Source organism: Mastigoproctus giganteus, chromosome 2 (assembly GCF_048544385.1).
Source record: "Mastigoproctus giganteus isolate SK-2022 chromosome 2, ASM4854438v1, whole genome shotgun sequence".
Classification (NCBI taxonomy): domain Eukaryota; kingdom Metazoa; phylum Arthropoda; class Arachnida; order Uropygi; family Thelyphonidae; genus Mastigoproctus; species Mastigoproctus giganteus.
In genome coordinates this window covers 190,142,579-190,164,009 of record NC_143576.1, presented here as the reverse complement: position 1 = coordinate 190,164,009, position 21,431 = coordinate 190,142,579, and the positions used below count along the sequence as shown (strand labels likewise).

General features: G+C 38.1%; 1 protein-coding gene across 1 annotated transcript in view; it reads left to right on the top strand.

Moving 5' to 3' along the window:
* The window catches only part of unc79 (UNC-79 domain-containing protein), a 1,082,710-nt gene that overhangs the window by 739,687 nt on the left and 321,592 nt on the right, over window positions 1-21,431 (top strand). The gene's annotated exons all lie outside the window — the stretch shown is intronic.

Below are 21,431 nucleotides of genomic sequence, written 5' to 3'. Positions count from 1 at the left end.
TTTCACAATCTTTCCAGGGCCGAATTGATCGACAAGGCTCTCATATATACTCCCTCCTATCGTGTCTGGGCAGAATTGCAGACACTTTCAAATTCAACTCTAATTCACGGCTTTTTTTTCAACAGTGACCTGTACTTGTTAAGTAATTCTGCCAGTCTCCTACTCTTAATATCATTAGTGCCAACATGTACAACTATATCACCTTTTGTGCCCTTAAAAGATGATATCCGATCTGCTCTACAACGTCATCAACCTTTGCCCCAGGTAGACATATCCTGGTCCTGTTCCACCTATCCTTTTTACAAAGCATGTTCCCCGTTTCCCTGACAATGATTGTCTAAAGCATATGAACATACTTCGATCAGTCTCGTCCATGTCTTGGGGATCTGGTCGATATGCTTTACTTCATCTTTACAGAACTTTAATCCATTCACACTTGGATTATGGTTGTCTAGTATATGACCTGCCAGAAGCACTACTTTTCAATGTCTAAATATCATCCAGCACAGTGCTCTGAGGACTGCGTTGAGCGCTTTCAGGACTTTTCCAATCCAAAGTCTTTATATGTCGAAGCATATGATCCTCCAATACATCTTTGTAGGAAAACATTACTGCTCCAATATGCTTCTAAAATCCAGAGTCTTCCATCTCACCCCAGTTGTATTTTTATAATACTCGGTGGAATTTTTTCTATGAGAGCAAACCAAATGAAAATAAACCTGCTTCACTCAGAATTAAAAAGCTTGTTGGAATATTGATTTAAGTGATATTTTTCAGGACACAACTGCACCTATTCCACCTTGGACATACATTTCTGCGTCTTATGATGTACATTTACTTCAGTGGGGGAAAAATGTCATACCTCCTTGCAATTTCAGGCATCTGCACTCAGCTCACGTTACTCTGAACTCCCGTGCCTGTAAAATCTATACTGATGAATCAAAAACTGCCAGTATGGTCGGTTCTGCTGCAGTTTTTCTTTCATTTACTGCCACAGCTTCACTACCATTAGCCTGCAACGTTTTCACTGGTGAATTATATGCTATCAAGTTAGCACTTAGTAAAATTATTGAGCTATCCATCTCACCTGCCATAATTTACACAGACTCCTCAGTGCCTGACATAAAGAAGAATTTCTCATCTTCCCATCCTATCTTGAAATGCATTCATTCCCAGTTAATCTCCTGCAGCATGTCCAATCAGTCAATCTGTTTTTGCTGGATCCCTGGTCATTCTGGCATTCCAGGAAATGAAAGTCCTGAAATTTCCGCTAAACATCCTCAACCTGCTCTCTCACAACATCCTCAGGTTCCTTACAGTGACTGTAAGCCTATCATTTGCAAAGCATGTTACAACAACTGGTCACAGATCTGGAAAAGTAACACCAACAATAAACTTTACCAGATAAAGCAAGAACCAAAGCTGTGGCTCTCTGGCGTCTGACAAAACAGACAAGAGGAAGTGGAATTGGCAAGACTTAGAATTGGACACACTCATCATATACATCTCTTCTTACTATTGAGAGAAAACCCACCTCAGTGTTCATCCTGTCTGATTCAACTTACAATCTGTCATTTTCTGGTTGATTGTCCCTTACATTCAACCATCTGCTCTAATCTCACTTTCCAATCTCTCTCTCTCTCTCTCCACATTGAACATCTCTCATGATTTATCTCACTTCATAGGAAATGATGCAAACATAGAAATTTTGATGTACCTAAAATCTATTGACCTGTACAGAAGTATATAATTTAACTTCTATACCTCTATGTTGCCTGTAAATAAACAATGAACAGACACAATTTGGCCTCAATAGCCCTTGTGTCATTAAGCTCAATACCAAAAACAACAAGTCACAATATACTCTTGTAGACCAGTAATTAATCCAGTTACCTTAAGATTACCACTGATGTTCTAAGCAAAGTCATAGTACTTTATTGCACAGGATCTTGGACATACTTTCATATGTTTCTTTCAAGCCAGCAGCATGAAGTGTATGTATGTGTACTGATGGGTATGTTTCCATCATGCAGTAAAACTGCTTTTAAACTTAATTTTGAGGCATCAGTAAATATAAGTTATACGTTAGGTTGTTATTGTTATTTGGTTTTTAGGAGCATTAGCAACTAAGGCCATATTGCCCCGGGAATATGCGGTGGTCGTTCCCTGACCTTTCCGCATCCTCCGTATTTGGTGGTGATGAGCTCGAACCCTGGTCTAATCAAGAAGCATGTGCTACGCACTGCTGCTCCTTCCCACCTGGCTATGGAGGCGCCCTATACGTTAGGATTGTGTTCAATGCTCTGTTCATTTCAAATGGCACTAATATCGTTACAGAAACACATCCATATTCAATATCAAAATATTTTGAAAACACTTTGTGACATTTTTCTTATACTGTAATTTTAATTCCCACGAGGATGTTCGCAATGACCCCAGAAATGGGCGTTCATCAATGTCTTGAAATGAGGACAGAATTGCGAAAGGTTGGGAAATTGTGGCAAGAGATCATTGTTTGACCCTCAGAATGATGGCTGATGTGTTGGGTATGAATAAGGAGATAGTTCATCAAATTCTGCATGATGATTTGGGGAAAAGAAAGATCTGTGAAAAATTTGTGCTTCGCAGCCTCACAAATGAGCAGAAGCAACAGAGAGTGTCATCATGTGAAGTCTTTATCCAGACTTGTCAAGACAAATCTAATTTCCTCAACTCTGTCACTGTAGATGAGCATTGAGTATTTCATTAAAACCCAGAAGCAAAGCGTCAGTACTTCAAAATCATCACTAAGGTCCAAAATGTTTCTACAAAAGTCCAGATCCAGAAGATGTTGAAGGGGAGAGAGACAATGCTGTGTCCTACATACAGGTGCTTCAAAGACTATTGAAGTGCATTTTCCTGGTGACGCCACAATTTTGAAAGAAAGGCAGCTGGTTCTTGCTGCCTGACAATGCCCTGTCCATTCCACACTTGTTGTGAAGATATTTCTGATGAACATATCATTGTGCAAATCAACCATCCACCCTACTCTCCCAATAAAGTACCAGCAGACTTCCTCTTTCCTCAGAAATTTTTAAAACAGTATAATAAGTATATTCAGTTAGATGGTGATTACTTTGACAAAAATAAAACTGTTTTGAGCTCCTTCACTTTGTGTTTTTTTTATTGTGCCAGTCCAGGAACTTTATATGTAATAAATATATGTACACACCTCATATATGTAATAAATATGCTAATTATAACAAAAAATAATATAAAATCTATGAATACGTTTTTATAAACAATAAATAAAACATTTAACAAATCAACAACAATAATAAAAAGAGGATGAGGATAGCAACGTACAGAAGGATGGATTACAAAGATGCAAGGCCCTCTTTAAAAATCTTTCCGAGGTGACAAAGAATTTGCTTTGAAAGGTAGTGCAGTTATGGATCTTTACTTTATATTTCTTGCAAATCCTTGGGTTTGTGCTGTAAGAGTCTCCAAACTCATTTAAATTTTGACAACATTCCATCAGCAAGGCTTTTGATTCACATTATTTTCTTCATCCTTGCTGCTTTCAGCTGTGCTTTCTTTGAGTTCATTAAAACTCCTCTCCTCCCACATCATGTGCTAAACTCACAATCCTCTGCAGCTCATATTCTGCCAACGAGATGCCTTTTAATTCTTTCACTACACCTGGTAACAGCTTTCTCTAGCATACATTCCAAGCCAAGAGGTTTGAATTTATATGGAGATTCCTTTATATTTCTTCTATAGTCAGTAGTTTTGTACTTTTTTCAAAGCAATTTCTGATTGACATAGAGGATATGCAGCAGGGGTAAGACATAAATGTTGCAATGAAATGCCACTCCTACACCACTAAGGCATAAATACACTGAGATATCGGAGCAATATGGCCTTAGTTGCTAATGCTCCTAAAAACAAAATAACAAACAAACAAACACACAGAGATATGTACTATGCATAGCTACCAACTCTCCAGATTTAGAAAGGAGAATTAATCTTTTTTTACTGAATTTGACCCTTTTCCATCTCATAGTGTAGTTGATGACAAAACGTTTCTCCATGTTTTTGCAGAAACTCAAGTTTTTTTTCCATCTTTTTGTTCTCACAAAAAAATGTCACATTAAATTTGTAATTTTTTAAAATTTTGTAAATTTCTGCTTATTTTCATTAACAAATTAGCCATCAGGTGTCCTGTAGTATTCTACATTGCAAAATACAAATGTGCAGTGAGGGTGAGGGCAAAGTCTGCAGCATTGTTCTCTGTAATATGCTGTTGTTATTTGGTTTTTAGGAGCATTAGCAACTAAGGCCATATTGCTCTGACGATATGCGGTGGTCATTCCCTGACCTTTCCGCATCCTCCATATTTGGTGGTCGCGGGCTCGAACCCTGATCTAATCAAGAAGTGTGTGCTACACGCTGCTGCTCCTGCCCACCTGGCTATGGAGGTGCCCTGTAATATGCTGTCATTTCTTATTGCGTCCATATTGTGAAGCTAATTAGCAATGTCTTTCAGTAGGATGCCAAAGAAATATGACATAAAAATTCAGAACATAATTATGTAACTTTTTCATGTATTATGAAATCCAAAAAAGCAACATGTTTGCCTTTTGCACTGCATATAGATGTGATCTTTCAATTTAAAATGGTGGGAAACAATGAAATCAGACATTGACAAATAAAGAAGCATAATAACAGAAAGAAATGCAAAAATAGATGTGGCATTTCATCATGACATGATGTTATACATGTTATAGGCCTATACATGCTGAATGTTTATTTGCACCATCCTCTGATTTTTGCTGATCATTAACTAGTGCATTATAGCTGTTGAAGCTGATGCACCTTTAAACTAAACAATAACAAGATCATGCAGACACATTGTGCAGAAATAGCAATGCTTCCTGGTAGAAAATAGTGAAAAAATATGGTTGTGGAAGAATAAAAACAAAAGGCATAGCATTGTTAGTGAAATTGCATGGATAGACAAAAAAGAGGTAGTAATGACTCTGTAAAAGTGGACCATTTTCAGTTGCTACAAATAGTAGAAATTGAAGTGATTCCAAGCTGTATCCCATTATGGTGACCTTTTTTAATAAAAAAAAAAAAAACAAATAAATATATATATATATATATATATATATATATATATATACAGGGTGATTCACTACCACTGCGACAAACTTGCAGGAGGTGTAGGGGTCACAAAGATGAATCGGAATCACATAGCATTGCAGGGTCCGAAATGCCTTCGTCATGCGGTAGAGGACATTGAACGGCAGGTCGCGTAAACAGTGATCCCGCTGGAAGTCAGCATTTGCAAACCGTTTCTGTTGAAGAAACCAAGCAGCAAAAGTCCTCCGGAGTGGATAATCCGCAGGATCCAATGATTGGACGCATTGCAGATGGTATGAACTCATTTGGTTTGTTGGCAGTATCCTCCATACAGTGGATTGGGAAATACCCAATCGTTGGCCTATCACTCGAGTACTCGTACTCGGATTGCCTTCTGTAAGACGTAGGACATTCTCCTCATTGTCTGGCGTCCTCGTCATTCGCTCTCGATTCATGGTAACTCTCGTGAAACAACCAGTCTCACGTAACCTTCTGTGCACACGTGCGAAAATCGTATGATGAGGAGCACGCCTGTGCGGGAAACGTTCCTGGTACAAGTGCAGAGCGGCATGCCCATTACAGTCCGCAGCTCCATATGCGAGATGCATGTCGGCCAGTTCAACGTTTGAATACTCGTTCATCCTACTGCCTCGGGAACCGGTTCGCAAATGCTGACTTCCAGCGGGATCGCTGTTCACGCGACCTCCCGTTCAACGTCTTCTACCGCATGACGGAGGCATTTCGGACCCTGCAATGCTATGTGATTCCGATTCGTCTTTGTGCCCCCTACACCTCCTGCACGTTTGTCGCGCTGGTAGTGAATCACCATGTACAAATAAAAATATATATATATATATATTGAAAGCAGCTTGCTCTCTCTTTCTCAATGCCTGTGCTAGAAAGTGACTATAAAGGATATGTTAGAAATCTTCTGAACAACCTGAAAGCATGTGGGATTCCTTCAAAATCAGTCTGGAACTTGTGTTAATAATGTGTCTATGGCAGCAGGCCAAAAAAGTGCTAAGTACTAAGTGCTGGAGTACTAAGAGTATTACCAAAAGAGGAGATTGAGCACTTGATGGTAATAGGCTATCTTTGTCATCATATTAATTTGTGGCCTGGAAAAGGATCTCCTTGCATTCCTGTAAAAGTGGATAAATACTGGGTGGAAATTTCATCATCATCAGCCAGTTTCAATCCACTGCAGGATGAAGGCCTCTCTAGCAACTTTCCAGTTGCTTCTGTTTTGTGCAATGGCCATCCATTTACTACCCACAAACTCATGAATTTCATCTGTCCAACTCCGCCTTTGTCTTCCAGGTTTTCTTCTAGCTCCTCTTGGATACCATTCTATTATTTTCTTAGTCCATCTGTCATCATGTCTTCGAGCTATGTGTCCTGCCCAAGACCATTTTAGTTCTTTAGTTTTGATAAGAATGTCCTTTACTTGAGTTTGCTGCCTAATCCATGTGTTTCTCTTCTTATCTAACAGTCTGATTCCCAATATAATTCGTTCCATTCTTCGCTGTATAGTTCTCAGCTTCTCTTCCATCTTTTGGTGAGTGCCCAAGTTTCACTTCCATAAGTCATGGTGGGGAGTATACATTGGTTCATTATTTTATGTTTCAGACAAATTGGGATATTGCTCCTGAGTATATGACTATATTTCCTGAATGCTATCCATCCAAAATTTATTCTTCTCTTGACTTCCAGCCATTTATCATTATTACAGCTAATAACATGTCCCAGATAGGTATATGACTCCACCTTTTCAATTACTGCTCCTTCAATCATTATATCCCTTTCTGTGGCATACTTGTTCATCATTACTTTTGTTTTAGCCATATTCATCTTTAGTCCAAAATCCTTACTAACTGTGCATAACTGATTAAGATTTTCCTCTAATTCTTTGGGATCTTAGTTTATGACCACAATGTCATCTGTAAATCGTAAATGGTTTCTGTACTCTCCATTCACATTGACTCCTTTCTGCGACCAGTCTAATGAAAGCTTCCGCAAGGACAGCAGTAAACAACTTCGGAGATTAACCTTAGCATTAGCAAAGGCACATGATGCAAAAAAAGCAAGCTTATATAGCATCAGCCAAAAAAAAAAAAAAAAAAATCCCTTATTTCACCCATCCACTTGCTCCAAATTTTTGTCAAGTTCTGCCTTGAATCTATTTACGCTATCAACTTCTACAACGACAGATTGAAGTTTGTTCCAGCAATAAACCACCCGCTGGCTAAAGGCAAACTTCCGCACATCTATCCTACAACCATATTTTCCTCAATTTGAATTTATGCCCTGTCAGGCAATTATTCTGAGCAAGAAGAAGAATCCCATCCACATTGAGCATGCTCAAACCATTCAAGGCTTTATACACCTCAATCAGATCACCTCGCAGGTGCCTAGTCTCCAGACACTGTAATTTGCAAAACTTAAGCCTTTCTTCGTAAGAGCAACAATTTGTTCCATTCATTAATCTTGTTGCCCTTCACTGTACTCGTTCCAACAGCTCTACATCCTTCTTGAAATGAGGCCTCCAGACCAGTGTACAGTACTCAAGGTGTGGCCTGACCATTGCTTTATACAAGGGGATAATCACCTCCTTATCCCTGCTATAAAAATTCCTGTATATCATTTACAAGACACTATGAGCTACTCTTGCAGACCATCTGCACTGCTCAGAAAACTTCATATCTACCTGCACAATTATCCCCGGGTCCTTTTCATTCTCTACAACTGTCAGTGTAGTACCACAGAGTTGATACATCACTCTGGGGTTACTGCTTCCCATACGTAGTAATTTACATTTGTCAATGATAAACTTTAATTGCCAGCTCTCAGCCCATCTGCTCAATTTTTCTAGATCCTGTTGCAGCAGTGTACTGTCATTAGTGTCATTAACAACCTGCCAACCTTCGTATCATCTGCAAACTTGAACATTAAGCCTGATATACCATCATCAGTATCATTTATAAATGCAGAAACAACAATGGACCCAACACTGAACCCTGAGGGACTCCACTAATAACATTAGTCCTTGAAGAGCAGTGTCCATTGATTACCACTCTCTCTCTTCTCCAACTCAACCGTCCCTTTATCCATAGCAGCAATTTGCCTCCAATGCCACACTGCTCCAATTTGTGCAGCAGTCTTCCAGGTGCAACAGTATCAAAGGCTTTCTTAAGATCCAAATATATGATATCAAAGTTATTCTTAGTATCCAATCAAATTAGTCAGGCAAGACTTCCCCTTATCAAACCCATGCTGTGTCCAAGCTATAAATGAAGTCTTGTCTAGATGATCCTGCAATTCTTCTTTAACCAGTGCCTCCATTAATTTCCCTGGAACAGAAGTTAAACTAACAGGTCTGTAATTACCTCTGTCTTCCTTTGATCCTCCTTTGTGGATTGGGGTCACATTTGCACATCTCCATTCCATGGGTACGTCCCCTGAGTCCAGGGAAGCTCTCATCATTATGGCTCAGTGTTTGCTTACTTACTTTCCCACCTCCTTTAATATAACTGGATAGATTCCATTCACCCCAGGTGCCTTTCTTGTGTTTATCCTCAACAATTTCTCCTCCACTTTACTCTCAGTTATTACAAGATTATCTAGCTTACTGCCAGAGTTGAATACACCTCTGGCATTCCCCTCCCTGAATAACTCTTCATGTGTGAATGTCGATGCAAAATATTCATTTAGTTTGTTAGCTACCTGAGCAGGATAATCAACAGTTAAACCATCGATATCAAGTGGACCACTCTCATTCATCCGCTTCCTTCTAGAGTTTACATAAGTAAAGAACTCATTGCTGTTTTTCTTTGCACACTTTGCCAAAGATTTCTCGTAATCTGCCTAACCTCCTTTCTAACTTGGTTACAGACCAGTTTATATCTATCATAGGCTTCTGTGTCACATGTTGATTTATATGTATTCCATGCATTTTTCTTCTCTGTCACATGTCTAATTAGTTCATCTGACATCCATTTAGGGCTAAATATTGAACAATATTTCTTTGTTGGTATGAAAAGCCTAGTAGCTTCCAAGATTAATTCTTTGAATGCTACCCATTTTGAATTTACTATTGGTGATATCCTCAGTTGGTACCACTGTATAGAATTTAAATACTGTCTCAGATCATCGTAGTCACCTTTACGGAAGCAAAAACCCTTCAGCACACTGTGATCACTTCCACCTAGTGGTTCCTTTATCTGCAGATTCTTGATGTATGAAGAATCACTACTGATATTCAGATCAATAATATTACTCCCTATAGTTGCCTCCCGAACATGCTGCTTTAGAAAACAATCATTCAGTAAATCCACAAAAGCCATGCTAGTTTATGAGTGACCAACCCACAAATTCCAGTCAATATCCGGGAAATTAAAATCCCCCATTATATGACACTCTAACTTACTAGCCCACTATATTTCTCTTCACAATTTCTCATTATTGTCATCAGATTCATTAGGCCTATAACACACACCTACTCTCATTTTCCTTTCCCAGTGCTTATGTCACACCAAACAGACTCAACATTGCATTGTCCAACCACATCAATTGGAAGCACTTCCTAGATTTTATGTGTTTCAAAACTAACCTTTCTGTACACATTGTACTCCGCAAATTCCAGTTCTGCACTGCTTATGTCTGTGTGACACCATGTCTCTGATATCCCAACAATATCTGCATTTGATGTCTTGACTAGCACTTCAAGCTCATCGAATTTATTAACTATAATCCTAGCATTGGTGTACAAGGAAGTATACATGCACCTGTTTCTACTCTTAGTTACCCTAACACAGCCCATGTTTTTACTTGTTCCACTATGACTCCCAGCAGTCCTGGAAATTCCCATTGCCTTGCTTTCCAGGCTGCTGCTGAATTGCATTTGAATAGAAGTAGTGCAAGAATCACTTTTACCTCTGCCAGTGGCTACTGTTAATCTATTAGTCCGTGTACCCCTGCCAAACTAGCAGTTTTCTGATCCACCTAACTCTGGCTCGATAGCATCAGCAAATATTCTTGCACCCTTTCTATATAAGTGTATCCCATCACTGTAGAAGCAGTCTCTCCTGTTAACAAGCACAGACCAGGCCGAGAAAAATTCTACCCCTTGAGCCTTGCACAATCTCTCCAGGGCAGAATTGATCGACAAGGCTCTCATCCTATACACCCTCCTATTGTGTCTGGGCAGAATTGAAGACACTTTCAAATTCAACCCTAACTCGTGGGTTTTTTTTAGCATTGTCTTTTATTTGTTAAGTAATTCTGCCGGTCTCCTGCTCTTAATATCATTAGTGCCAACATGTGCAACAATATTACCCTTTGTGCCTTTAAAGGATGATATCTGCCCTACAATGTCATCAGCCTTTGCCCCTGGCAGACATACCCTTCTCCTGTTCCATCTATCCTTTTTGCACAGTATGTTACCCATTTCCCTGACAATAAAGTCACCAACAACAACTAGTTCCTTTGGGACCAGTGCATTCTGCCTTGGGGGTTGCTGCTGTGTTGCGTGATGTTCAAGTGTAAGCTCTGGCATTGATGTGGGCAGCTGAGAGCTTGTTGGGCCGCACAATTTAAATCCTTCAAGAGCATCCACCCTATCCTTCAAGCTCTCATATAATGCCCATAACAATGCCGAGTTGACGCCTGATTTCCTCACACTCCTTACATCGCATGCACACACAAAGACATTCCCCTTGGCAATATCATGTCCAGTTCCTGATTGCCCTCGGTGCCTCCATAGCCAGGTGGGCAGGAGCAGCAGTGCATAGCACATGCTTCTTGATATGACCGGGTTCGACCCCTTGACCACAAAATACGGAGGAAGCAGAAAGGTCAGGGAATGACCACCACATATCCCCAGAGCAATATGGCCTTAGTTGCTAATGCTCCTAAAAACCAAATAACCAACCAACCAATAACCTGATTGCTGCACAAATATCAAACAAGCAGTGCATTTCAATAGACTGTGATTCAGAGGAAACCCCCCCCCCCCTCTGTTCTCCCCTGAGCCACAGCACTTCCACTAGTTTGAGCCTTTTGCTTTGCTGCTCTGGTCTGAATCATGATTTCTATTCAAGTTCAATAAAATTCCAGTACAAAATATAACCCTAAACCTATATCCCAATGAAGTCATACACTATATATATGTATTTCGGTATTGAATATTATCTCTGAGTTACGTTATATGACTTACTTATCCCCTGTCAACTTATATGTATTAATTTATGATGTTACGTTTGTAATAACTAAGTCGCTATATTTATTTAGTTAAAAAAGTACAATTCAATTGACAATGAAATTTAATAAGATTAATAAATTTTACTGATTAATTGATACTACTATACTCACTATCTAGTTTTCCGTTAAACCTTACGCTATCTAGTTTTCCATTAAACCTTACGCTAGCACACGTATCGTATAACAATGGCGGCAAGTTATAAACTGTTAATCTACGGACACGAGGTGTTTTTACTTTCTAAATCGCGCTATCTAAATTCAAAATAAACCATGGAGCTTGACTCGGTCTATGACCTACTTATAGAAAATAATTTAATCTAACAATTAAGTCATTAAAGCGGCTAAGTATAATTAAAAACTTTTCGTTCACAGGAGCTACAAAATTTCTATCTAAATTCAATTTAATCTAAAGTATTGTTACTTCGGGAATATAAAGCAACTCTAAAAAATAAATTAATATGCCAATTTAAGTCAATAAAAAAGCAAAAACTTCTCTATTTGCTGGAGCCATAAAAACTTTGCCTGTTCAGATGTACTCTCGCTCCCACTCTCTTTGTATCTCCTTGTCAAACTCCTTTCTCAATTTTAAATTTACCACTGTCTTTGTCTAGTCTAATAAAGGAGGTAGCATTTTCATATATTTTCTTCAAAATCATAATATATGGGGTGTCTATGCCTTGTCTTTCCAGTGCCCAAAACATTGCCTTATGCTGTATAGAGTTAAATGCCTTTTCTTAATCCACAAATGCCAGGCATAATGGTGTTTTATATTCATTTGCTTTCTCCATTAGCTGTGATATTACATGAAAGTGATCCGTAGTTCAGAATCCTGTCCTAAAGCCAGCTTGCTCTTTTGGTTGATTCTCATCAAGTATTCTTTCTAATCTGTTAGTAATGACCCTTGTGAACAACTTGTAGATGTGGGATAACAAGCTAATTGGTCTATAATTTCCAATTTCTGATTTATCTTTTCTTATGCAGCAAAACTATGATTGCATTATTCCACTCCTTAGGCATCACACCTTTTCTAATGCATTTTGTGAAGAGTCTTGCCAGTTTTTGGGTCATGTCTCTCCCTCTCAATTTTAACAACTCTACAGTAACTTCATCTTCCCCCGGGGCTTTCTGATTCTTCATTTTCTTCAACGCATGTTCTACCTCATCAAGAAGGATATGGGTATGTGTTACTAATTTGTGATCCATCTTCCCCACTGCTGGCATCATTCCCTTGCTCCTTGTATAATTCTCTATAGTAGTCTTCTGCTATTTGAATTATGCCTTCTCTGCTATTTATAAGTACACCATCGTTATTCTTCAGTTTCAGTATCATTTGTCTTTCTGTATTACTGCTCATGGCTGCTGATTTAAATTCTTTGTTTTCCTTTAATGCTTGTTCTACTTTTCTTGTGTTAAATTTTCTTATGTTCTCTCTGAGTCTCTTTCTAATGGTTTTGCATAACTCAGTGTACTCAATTTTCTCATTATCAGTGTTTTTCTTGCTCTTCATTTGTCGTCTTCAGTTCATCATAACAAGTGTTTCTTGAATAATTTTTTCTTCTTTGGATTTCTGTTTCCCTATAGGCTTTATCTTGGGCTTTATCATTTTCAGAAAATTGTAATATTCCTCGTCGATATCTTGGTCCTGAGCGGTCTGCAGAAGCTGAAACTTGTTCTTAAGTTCCAGTACATACTGCTTTTTCTCCTCTTCTATTATCTCAAAGGCCTTTGTATTATTTACTCGAGTCAGTTTTTTTTTTTTTTTTCCTTTCTTTTCTTACATCTATATCAAGTGTGTATCTTACCATTCTGTGATCACTTCCAACATTTACCTTGTTCAGGACAGTAACATCATTCACGATATATCTTCTGTTAGTGAGGATGAAGTCGATTTCATTAGTTGTTAATCCATTTGGGCTCTTCCATGTCCACTTTCTGTTTATCCTTTTCTTGAAAAAAGTGTTCATTACTGACATTCCTCAAGATTCTGCAAATTCCACACATCTTTCATTTCTTTCACCAATTCCAAAATTTCCTATAATTCCCCTTTCTGTGCTGTTTTGTCTCTTTCCAACCTTTGCATTGAAGTCCCCCATAATGATAGTGTAGTGAGTTTTCTGTTCATCTAGAAGACTCAATTTCGGTGTACATTTCTTCAACCTCTTCATCATCATGGCTCGACGTTGGTGCATAAGTCATTATAACCGTTAGCTTATACCTCTTAGAAATCCTGAGTAGTAGTCTTGACACCCTTGGTGATGTACTTTTGAATTCCCAAATGTTGTTTTTTATATCTTTATGGACCAGAAAGCCAACTTCCCCTTCGCACCTTTCACTGTTTCCATGGTGTACAGCAGATTTCCACTTGATAAACTTATAAATGATTCATTTCTTCTTCTTCTTGTTTCAGCCAAACCTATGATATTCCAATTGAAATTTTCTAATTCCTTCTCCAGCTCTAATCATCTTGTCTTCACCAATTAGCGATCTTACGTTGTAACAGTCCAAGTTCAGTTTCCGTGCATGGCAGCCTAGTCGTACCCAGAGATTCTTAGCACCCTCTGCTTCCACTCTGATCCTCTCACTGCCATAAGAGGGGGAGTGAAAGCAGCTGGGGACTGAGGGCCATTTGTTTCGTCTTACTGTCATGTGTTGGAGGGTTTGGTCTTTTCTTCTTCATGCTGACCAGGCATCTTGAAGAGAACCACTCTACACCTTCGTTCCCACCTAAGTGACGTAACAGGGCTTACCATCGAGAAGGTGTGCATGAGTGGATTTTAGGTAGGCAGGTCAACCGAACTTCTCCTAAATCTTCTGAAATAAAAAGATATTGGATCCATCAGTGTTTTAGACTGAGTGTCTATTAACACACAGAATGCCTGTTCCCCTCTAAATCCTCTAAGTGGAAATTTACTACTATTTAAAAAGAAATGCTAAAAGAAAAGGAAAGATATATTTAAACAATTTCAAATGGTGCATACACTGAAGTAAAAAAAATTTAAAGTATATGTGTACATTTTGGCTGTCCTTGGTTAAATATACAACTGGACTGACAGAACGGTGCAATCTTTGACAAATCTATTTAAAGGAAAGGTTACAAGTGGTGAGAAAAGCAATATGAGCACTTCTTTTCAGAGTTACCAAATTGAAAAGTACAAAAAGCAATCACCTGTGAGTAGCACTGACTCCTGTTGAAATCCAATTCATGATCCAAAAGTTTTGAAAGAAAATAAATTGATGAACTCAAGAAAAGAAACGAACTTATGAATTACAAACTTCTGATAAAAGCAATCCTAAATGGTCCAAGCAAGGCTGATAATTCTAGTCATGTTATCCTCACTTCTGCAGAAAGTCTGTTCATGTTTCTCTCTTTTGGCTTTAAGCAAAAGCAATCTTTAATCTCATGTACCTCACATCCGTGTATTAAGGTTGTTACTCCCAGAGAGAAATACATTTTTTGGGAGCACCTGAGTGGAACTTTATTTATTGATTTCAAATTATTGTTTATCTCTAGCTTTTGATTTAAATTTAGTAGTGTAGTATTTGTATAATTTATTTTCTGATGAATTTGGTATATTTATTCTTTACTTGGCCCTTGTAATTGCTTAAAAAACCACAGTTGACTTCTTGCCAGCATTGTGTTGTATTGATAAGAATGTTCAAATTTTGCCGCCATTGTTTTAGTATTGATGTAACAGAAATTGGAGGTTTCTATGTAGCATTTTGGCAGTGTAATCAGTATCAGAAGAGGCTTGTAAACTATAATCTGTAGCACTACATACATGTTTTAATGATTTAACTTTATTATATAATCCATAAAGTACAACATTAATATTCGAAGAGCTTTTAGTATCGGGGATTTGGTGTTGATGTAGTATCGCAAATAGGTCGATCGTGAGATATAATCACGTAGACTCTCAGTAGATAGATAGTTAAATTTATTATCTATTATAACTACTTGGAATTTACAAACATAACAGTATAGTGTAATACTTATAGCTTAAACTTGACAGGGGATACAACATACATAAAACGTAAACTTGGTAGGAAATAAAAAATACATATACTGTAAGCATGATATTGACATATATATATATTCAATAACTTAAACTTCATAGCATAACTGGTGCTTAGTGTTATTATTGCATTAGGATATAAGTTTAGTGTAGTATTTTTAATTATATTGAATTTGAACCGAAACCATGCCTCAGACCAGACCAGAGCAGAGCAGCAAATCAAAAGACTCAAGGTAGTGCCATAGCTCGGGAGAGAACTGTGGCAAGAGGGATGGTTGTCCTTTGAAGCACATGAAATGTACTGCTTGTGAAATGTACTGCCTTATGAAATGTACTGCTTGTTTGATGTTTATGGAGTAATCAGAAACGGGACATGATATTGCCAAGGGGGGGGGATATCCTTTTGTGTACTTGATCTAAAGAATGTGAGGATGTTAGGTGCCAACTCAGCATTGTTATGGGTCTTTATGAGAGCTTGAAGAACAAAATGGATGCCCTTGAAGGATTTAAATTGGGGGCCCTATAAAGCTCTCAGCTGCCCAGATCAGTGCCAGAGCTTGCACTTGATCGGCGGGCAACAGAGTGGTAAATCCCAAGGCAGAATATACTGGTCCCACAGGAGCTACTTTTTGTCAGTGACTATTCTCAGGGAAATGGGAAATATATTGTGCAAAAAGAATAGGCGGAGTAGGAACAGGCTTATGTCCACTGGGGCCAAAGTTGATGACGTTGTATAGAAAATATCATCTTTTAAGGGCAGAAAAGATAATATTGTTGTACATGTTGGCACTAATCACATTAAGAATAGGAAGCCTGTTGACTTACTTAACAAGTACAGGTCAACACTGAACAAAAGTACATTTGGGTGGCCATCAGGAATGGGACTTGATATTGCCAAAGGGGATGTCTTTGTGTGTACTTATTGTAAAGAGTGTAGAGATGTTAGGCACCAACTCAGTGTTATTATGGGCCTTTATGAGACTTGAAGAAAAAGGTGAATACTCTCAAAGGAGCAACTTGTTGTCAGTGACTCTGTTGTCAGGGAAATTGAAAATATATTCTGCAAAAAGGATAGGTGTAATAAGACTAGAGTATATCTGCCAGGGGCAAAAGTTGATAATGTATAGCAGATATCATCTTTTAAGGGCACAAAGGCTGATTTGGTTGTACACGTTGGCATTAATGACATTAAGATTAAGAAACTTGCAGACTTACTTAACAAGTATAGAAAGTGTTGAAAAAAAAGTTGCAAGTTAGGGTTAAATTTGAAAGTGTCTGCAATTCTGCCCAGACGTGATAGGAGTGAGTATATGATGAGAGCCTTGTCAGTAAATTCGGCCTTGGAGTGATTGAGCAAGGCGCATGGGGTAGAATTTTTCTCAGTGTGATCTGTGCATGTTAACAGTAGAGGCTGCTTCCACAGTGATGAGATACACTTAAATAGAAAGGGACCAGAATATTTTCTGATGCTATCGAGGCAGTGTTAGCTGGGTCGGAAAAAATGTTAGCTTGGTAAGATACGCAGACTAATAGATTAACAATAGTCACAGGCAAAGATAAAAGTGATTCTTGCACTGCTTCTATTGGAATGAGCAGCAGCCTGGAAAGCAAGGTGCTTGGAATTTCAAGAACTGCTGGAAGTCATCATGAAACAAGTAAATACATGGGCTATGTTAGGGTAACTAAAAGTAAGAACAGTAGCACATATACTTACATGTATACCAAATGCTAGAAGAATAGTAAATAAATTCATGAATTTGAAGTGCTGGTCAAGGCAGATATGGTTGGGATAACAGAGATGTGGTTTAAAGAATGCAGAATTTGAATTTGGGGAGTACAATGCATACAAACAGGACAGGAAGAGAGGAGGCGTTATGCTGTTAGTTAGGAAATACAAATTGTAAGGCAGTGCATCCAGTTGACATGGGTGTCCAGTGCAACGTTGAGCCAGTTTGGTGTGACATAAGCACTGGAAAGGCAAAAATTAGAGTAGCAGTGTGTCATAGGCCTAATAACTGATGAGTACAACAAAAAGCTATACAGAGAAAGAGAGTAAATCAGAATGTATTATAATGGGGAATTTTAACTTTCCCAGATACTGACTGGAACTTGTGAGTTGGTCACTCGTACACTAGCAAGACTTTTGTGGATTTATTGGATGACTGTTTTCTACAGCAGCATGTTCAAGAAGCAACCAGAGAAAGTAATGCACTTGTTCTGATTATCAGCAGTGATTATTCATGCATTAAGAATCTGATGATAAAGGAACTACTAAGTGGCAGCATTCACAGTGTGCTGATGTGAGGTTTACTTAAAGATATAGCTATCATCAGCAGTAAATGGAAGGGTTATTGCTTTCATAACGGTGACTATGGTGGCCTCAAACAGTTTTTAAATTTTGTACAGTGGGACCAACTGATGATGTTACCAACATCAAGTTCTAAATGGGTGGCATTCAAGGAATTAATCTTGGAAACCACTAGGCTTTTCATACCAACTAAGAAATACTGTTGAAGGTTTATGCTTAAACAGATGTCAGATGAACTATGGAGACTCATGACAGAGAAGAAATATTCATGGGATGCATATAAATTATCAGGCGACACAGAAGCCTATAGTGAATATACACTAATCTTTAATCAAATCACAAAGGAGGATAGGCAAACACAAGGCTTACAAGAAATCTTTGTCAAAGGATGCAAAGAAAAACAGCAAAGACTTCTTTACTTATATCAATTCTAGAAGAAAAGGGAATCAGGTTGGTTCACTTGATATCAATGGTTCAACTGCTGATGATGCTACTCAGATAACTGACTGAACGAGTATTTTCCATCTACATTCACACGTGAGGAATTCTGTAGCGAAGTGGAGGACAGAATCTTATTAAACTATAACAGAGAGCTAAATGATTTTTAATAACTGAGAGCAAGTGGAGGAGAAATTCTTGAAGTTAAACATAAAAAAGGCACCTGGGGTAGATGGAATATGTCCAGTTATATTAAAGGAGGCAGCAAAGGAAGTAAGCAAATCCTTAGCCATAATTTTGAGAGCATCCTTGGATTCAGAGGAGGTCTCCACCAGCTGTAGATGTTCAAATGTATCCCCCAGTTGACAAAGGTGGAACAAAGGGTGACACGAGTAATTACAGACCTGTTAGTTTAACTTCTGTTCCAGGGAAAATAATGGAGTCACTTGTTAAAGAAGCAATGCAGGATCATCTAGACAAAACTGCAGTTATATTCCAGACACAGCATTGGTTTGTTAAGAGGAAATCTTGCCTGACCAATTTGATTGGATACTGCAATGTGGTCACAAAGGAACTGGATGAAAAAAATAATTTTAATATCATATACTTGGATTTCAGGAAAGCTTTTGATGTTGTTGCACATAAAATATTGCTGTACAAATTGGAGCAGTATGGCATTAAGGCTAAAATGCTGCTATGGATAAAGGAATGGTTGAGTGGGAGAAGACAGAGAGTGGTAATCAAATTTACACTGCTCTTCGTGGACTAATGTTATTAGTGGGGTTCCCTGGGGTTCGGTGTTGGGACTGCTGTTGTTTTCTGTATTTATCAGTGATATTGGTCAAGATATATCAGGCTTAATGTCCAAATATGAAGATTATACAAAAGTACACTGTTGTAACAGGAACTAGAAAACTTGGGCAGCTGGACTAAGAGGTGGTAACTGAAATTTAACATTGACAAATGCAAAGAACTTTTGCATTTGTCAACAAATGCAGAGAATGAAAAAGACCTGTGGGTAATTGTGCAGTCAGGTATCAAGTTTTCTCAGCAGAGCAGATAGCCTTCCCAAGCAGCTCCATGGGACAATGATATACAGGAACCTTGCTAGCAGGGATATACAAAGGGATTATCTCTTTGTATAACGCAATGGTCTGGCCACACCTTGAGTACTGCATACAGGTCTGGTGGTTCCATTTTAGGAAAGATATGGAACTGCTGAAACAAGTACAGAGAAGGGCAATGATATTGATGAGAGTATCCAAGGGGTGCTCTTACCAAGAAAGTCTTAATTTCTGCAAACTACAGCATCTAGAGACTAGGCACCTGTGAGACCTGTTTGAGTGTTGGTGTTTAAGGCTTTGAATGATTTGAGCAAGCTTAGTGCTAATGAGATTTTTCATCTTGCTCAGATTACACAATTGAGGGGGCATAAATTAAAATTGAAGAAAGTCAGTTGCAAAAGAATAGATGTTCGGAAATTTACCTTTAATCAGCTAATGGTTGATTGCTGGTACAAACTTCTGTCTGTCATTGTGGAAATTGATAGCTTAAATAGGAAGAACTGGACTAGCTTTTGGAGCAAATGGATAGGTGAAATGGGAAGAGGATTTTTTTTTTTTTTTTTTTTGGCTGATGCTATATATGCTTGCTTTCTGGCATCATATGCCACTAATAATGCTAATATATTGAAGATTGTTATGTTCAAATCTTCAGTTTTGGAAACTGATTATCATAGCAGACTAAATCATAAGGGCGATTCCGACTTAAATTTGGCATAACACAAATTATGGAATGTTTGAGATTTCTGGAACAGGACATGATAGAGCCGGGGGGGGGGGGTGTCTTTGTGTGATCAATGGAGAAAGTATGTACAAATTATGCACCAACTCAGCGTTTTGATGTATATTTTTGAGCTTGAAGAGTAGAGTGAATGTCCTCAAAGGAATTAAAATGGGTTCATCGAGCTCTCAACACAGTGGCAATCCCCGAGGCAGAATACACTGGTCTCAGAGGAGGTAGTTTTTGTCGGTGATTCTATTGTCAGGGAACAGAAAATTTATTCTACAAAATGGATGGGTAGATTAGCACTAGGGTATGTTTGCCAGGGCAAAAGTAGATGACATTTTAGAGCAGATATCATCTTTTAAGGGAATGAAAGGTGATATTGTTGTATACATTAGTACTAATGATATTAAGGATAGGAGATCTGCAGATTTCTTAACAAGTACAGGGCAATTTAAGAAAAGTCACAAGTAAGGGTTAAATTTGAAAGTGTTTGCAATTCTAGCCAGACACAATATGAGGGAGTATATGATGAGAGCCTTGTCAATCAGTTCAACTCTGGAGAGATTGTGCAAGGCTCACAAGATAGAATTTTTCTTAGCATGTTCAGTGCTTGTTAATAGAAGAGACTGCTTCTACAGGAATGGGATACACTTAAATAGAAAGGGTGCAAGAATATTTGCTGATATTACTGAGGCATTGTTAGGTGGTTCAGAAAACTTCTAGCTTGGGGGGGGGACACACAGACTAATAGATTAACAATAGCTGCAGGCAGAGATTAAAGTGATTCTTGCACTGCTTCTATCGGAATATGCAAAGTGGGCCAGTAAATCAGAAAGTCTTATAATGGGAGATATTAACTTTCCAGATATTGTCTGAAACTTGTGGGTTGTTTATTGGATGACCATTTTCTACAGCATCATGTTAAAGTCATACTCTTGATCTGATTATCAGCAGTAATTATTCACACATTAAGAATCTGCTGATAAAAGAACTACTAGGTGTCAGTGATCATATGGAACTATACTCTTACTGAACTTTGTAGTTTTTGTGAACTTTCTCCAGTTCTGTACTACTTTCTCTGTTCTGTACTCTTACTGAACTTTGTAGTCTTTCTGTGAACTTTCTCCCATCATTGGTGACTAACCTACTTTCAAATCATTGCATACTTTCAAAGAATTTTGACAAATCAGTTTTCTTAAATCAGATACCAAATATACAATGGTATATAATTCAAGTTTTTTTCCATTAGAGGCATCATGAAAAATAGCATAAATGTTACCTAAATGTTACCTTTTGTGTGCCACCAAAACACATCTTCATTTTATGTGAGTAAACTGCATATGTAAACTTATTTTTTTTGTAATCAAATTAATGGATTTTTTATGGAACAACTGAATTCCATATGGATGAAACTGATCTTAATAACTTAAACTTTATCAGAACAGTGGACAGGCACCGATTGACCAATTAAAATGTTCATTGTTGAAACCAGCATATGT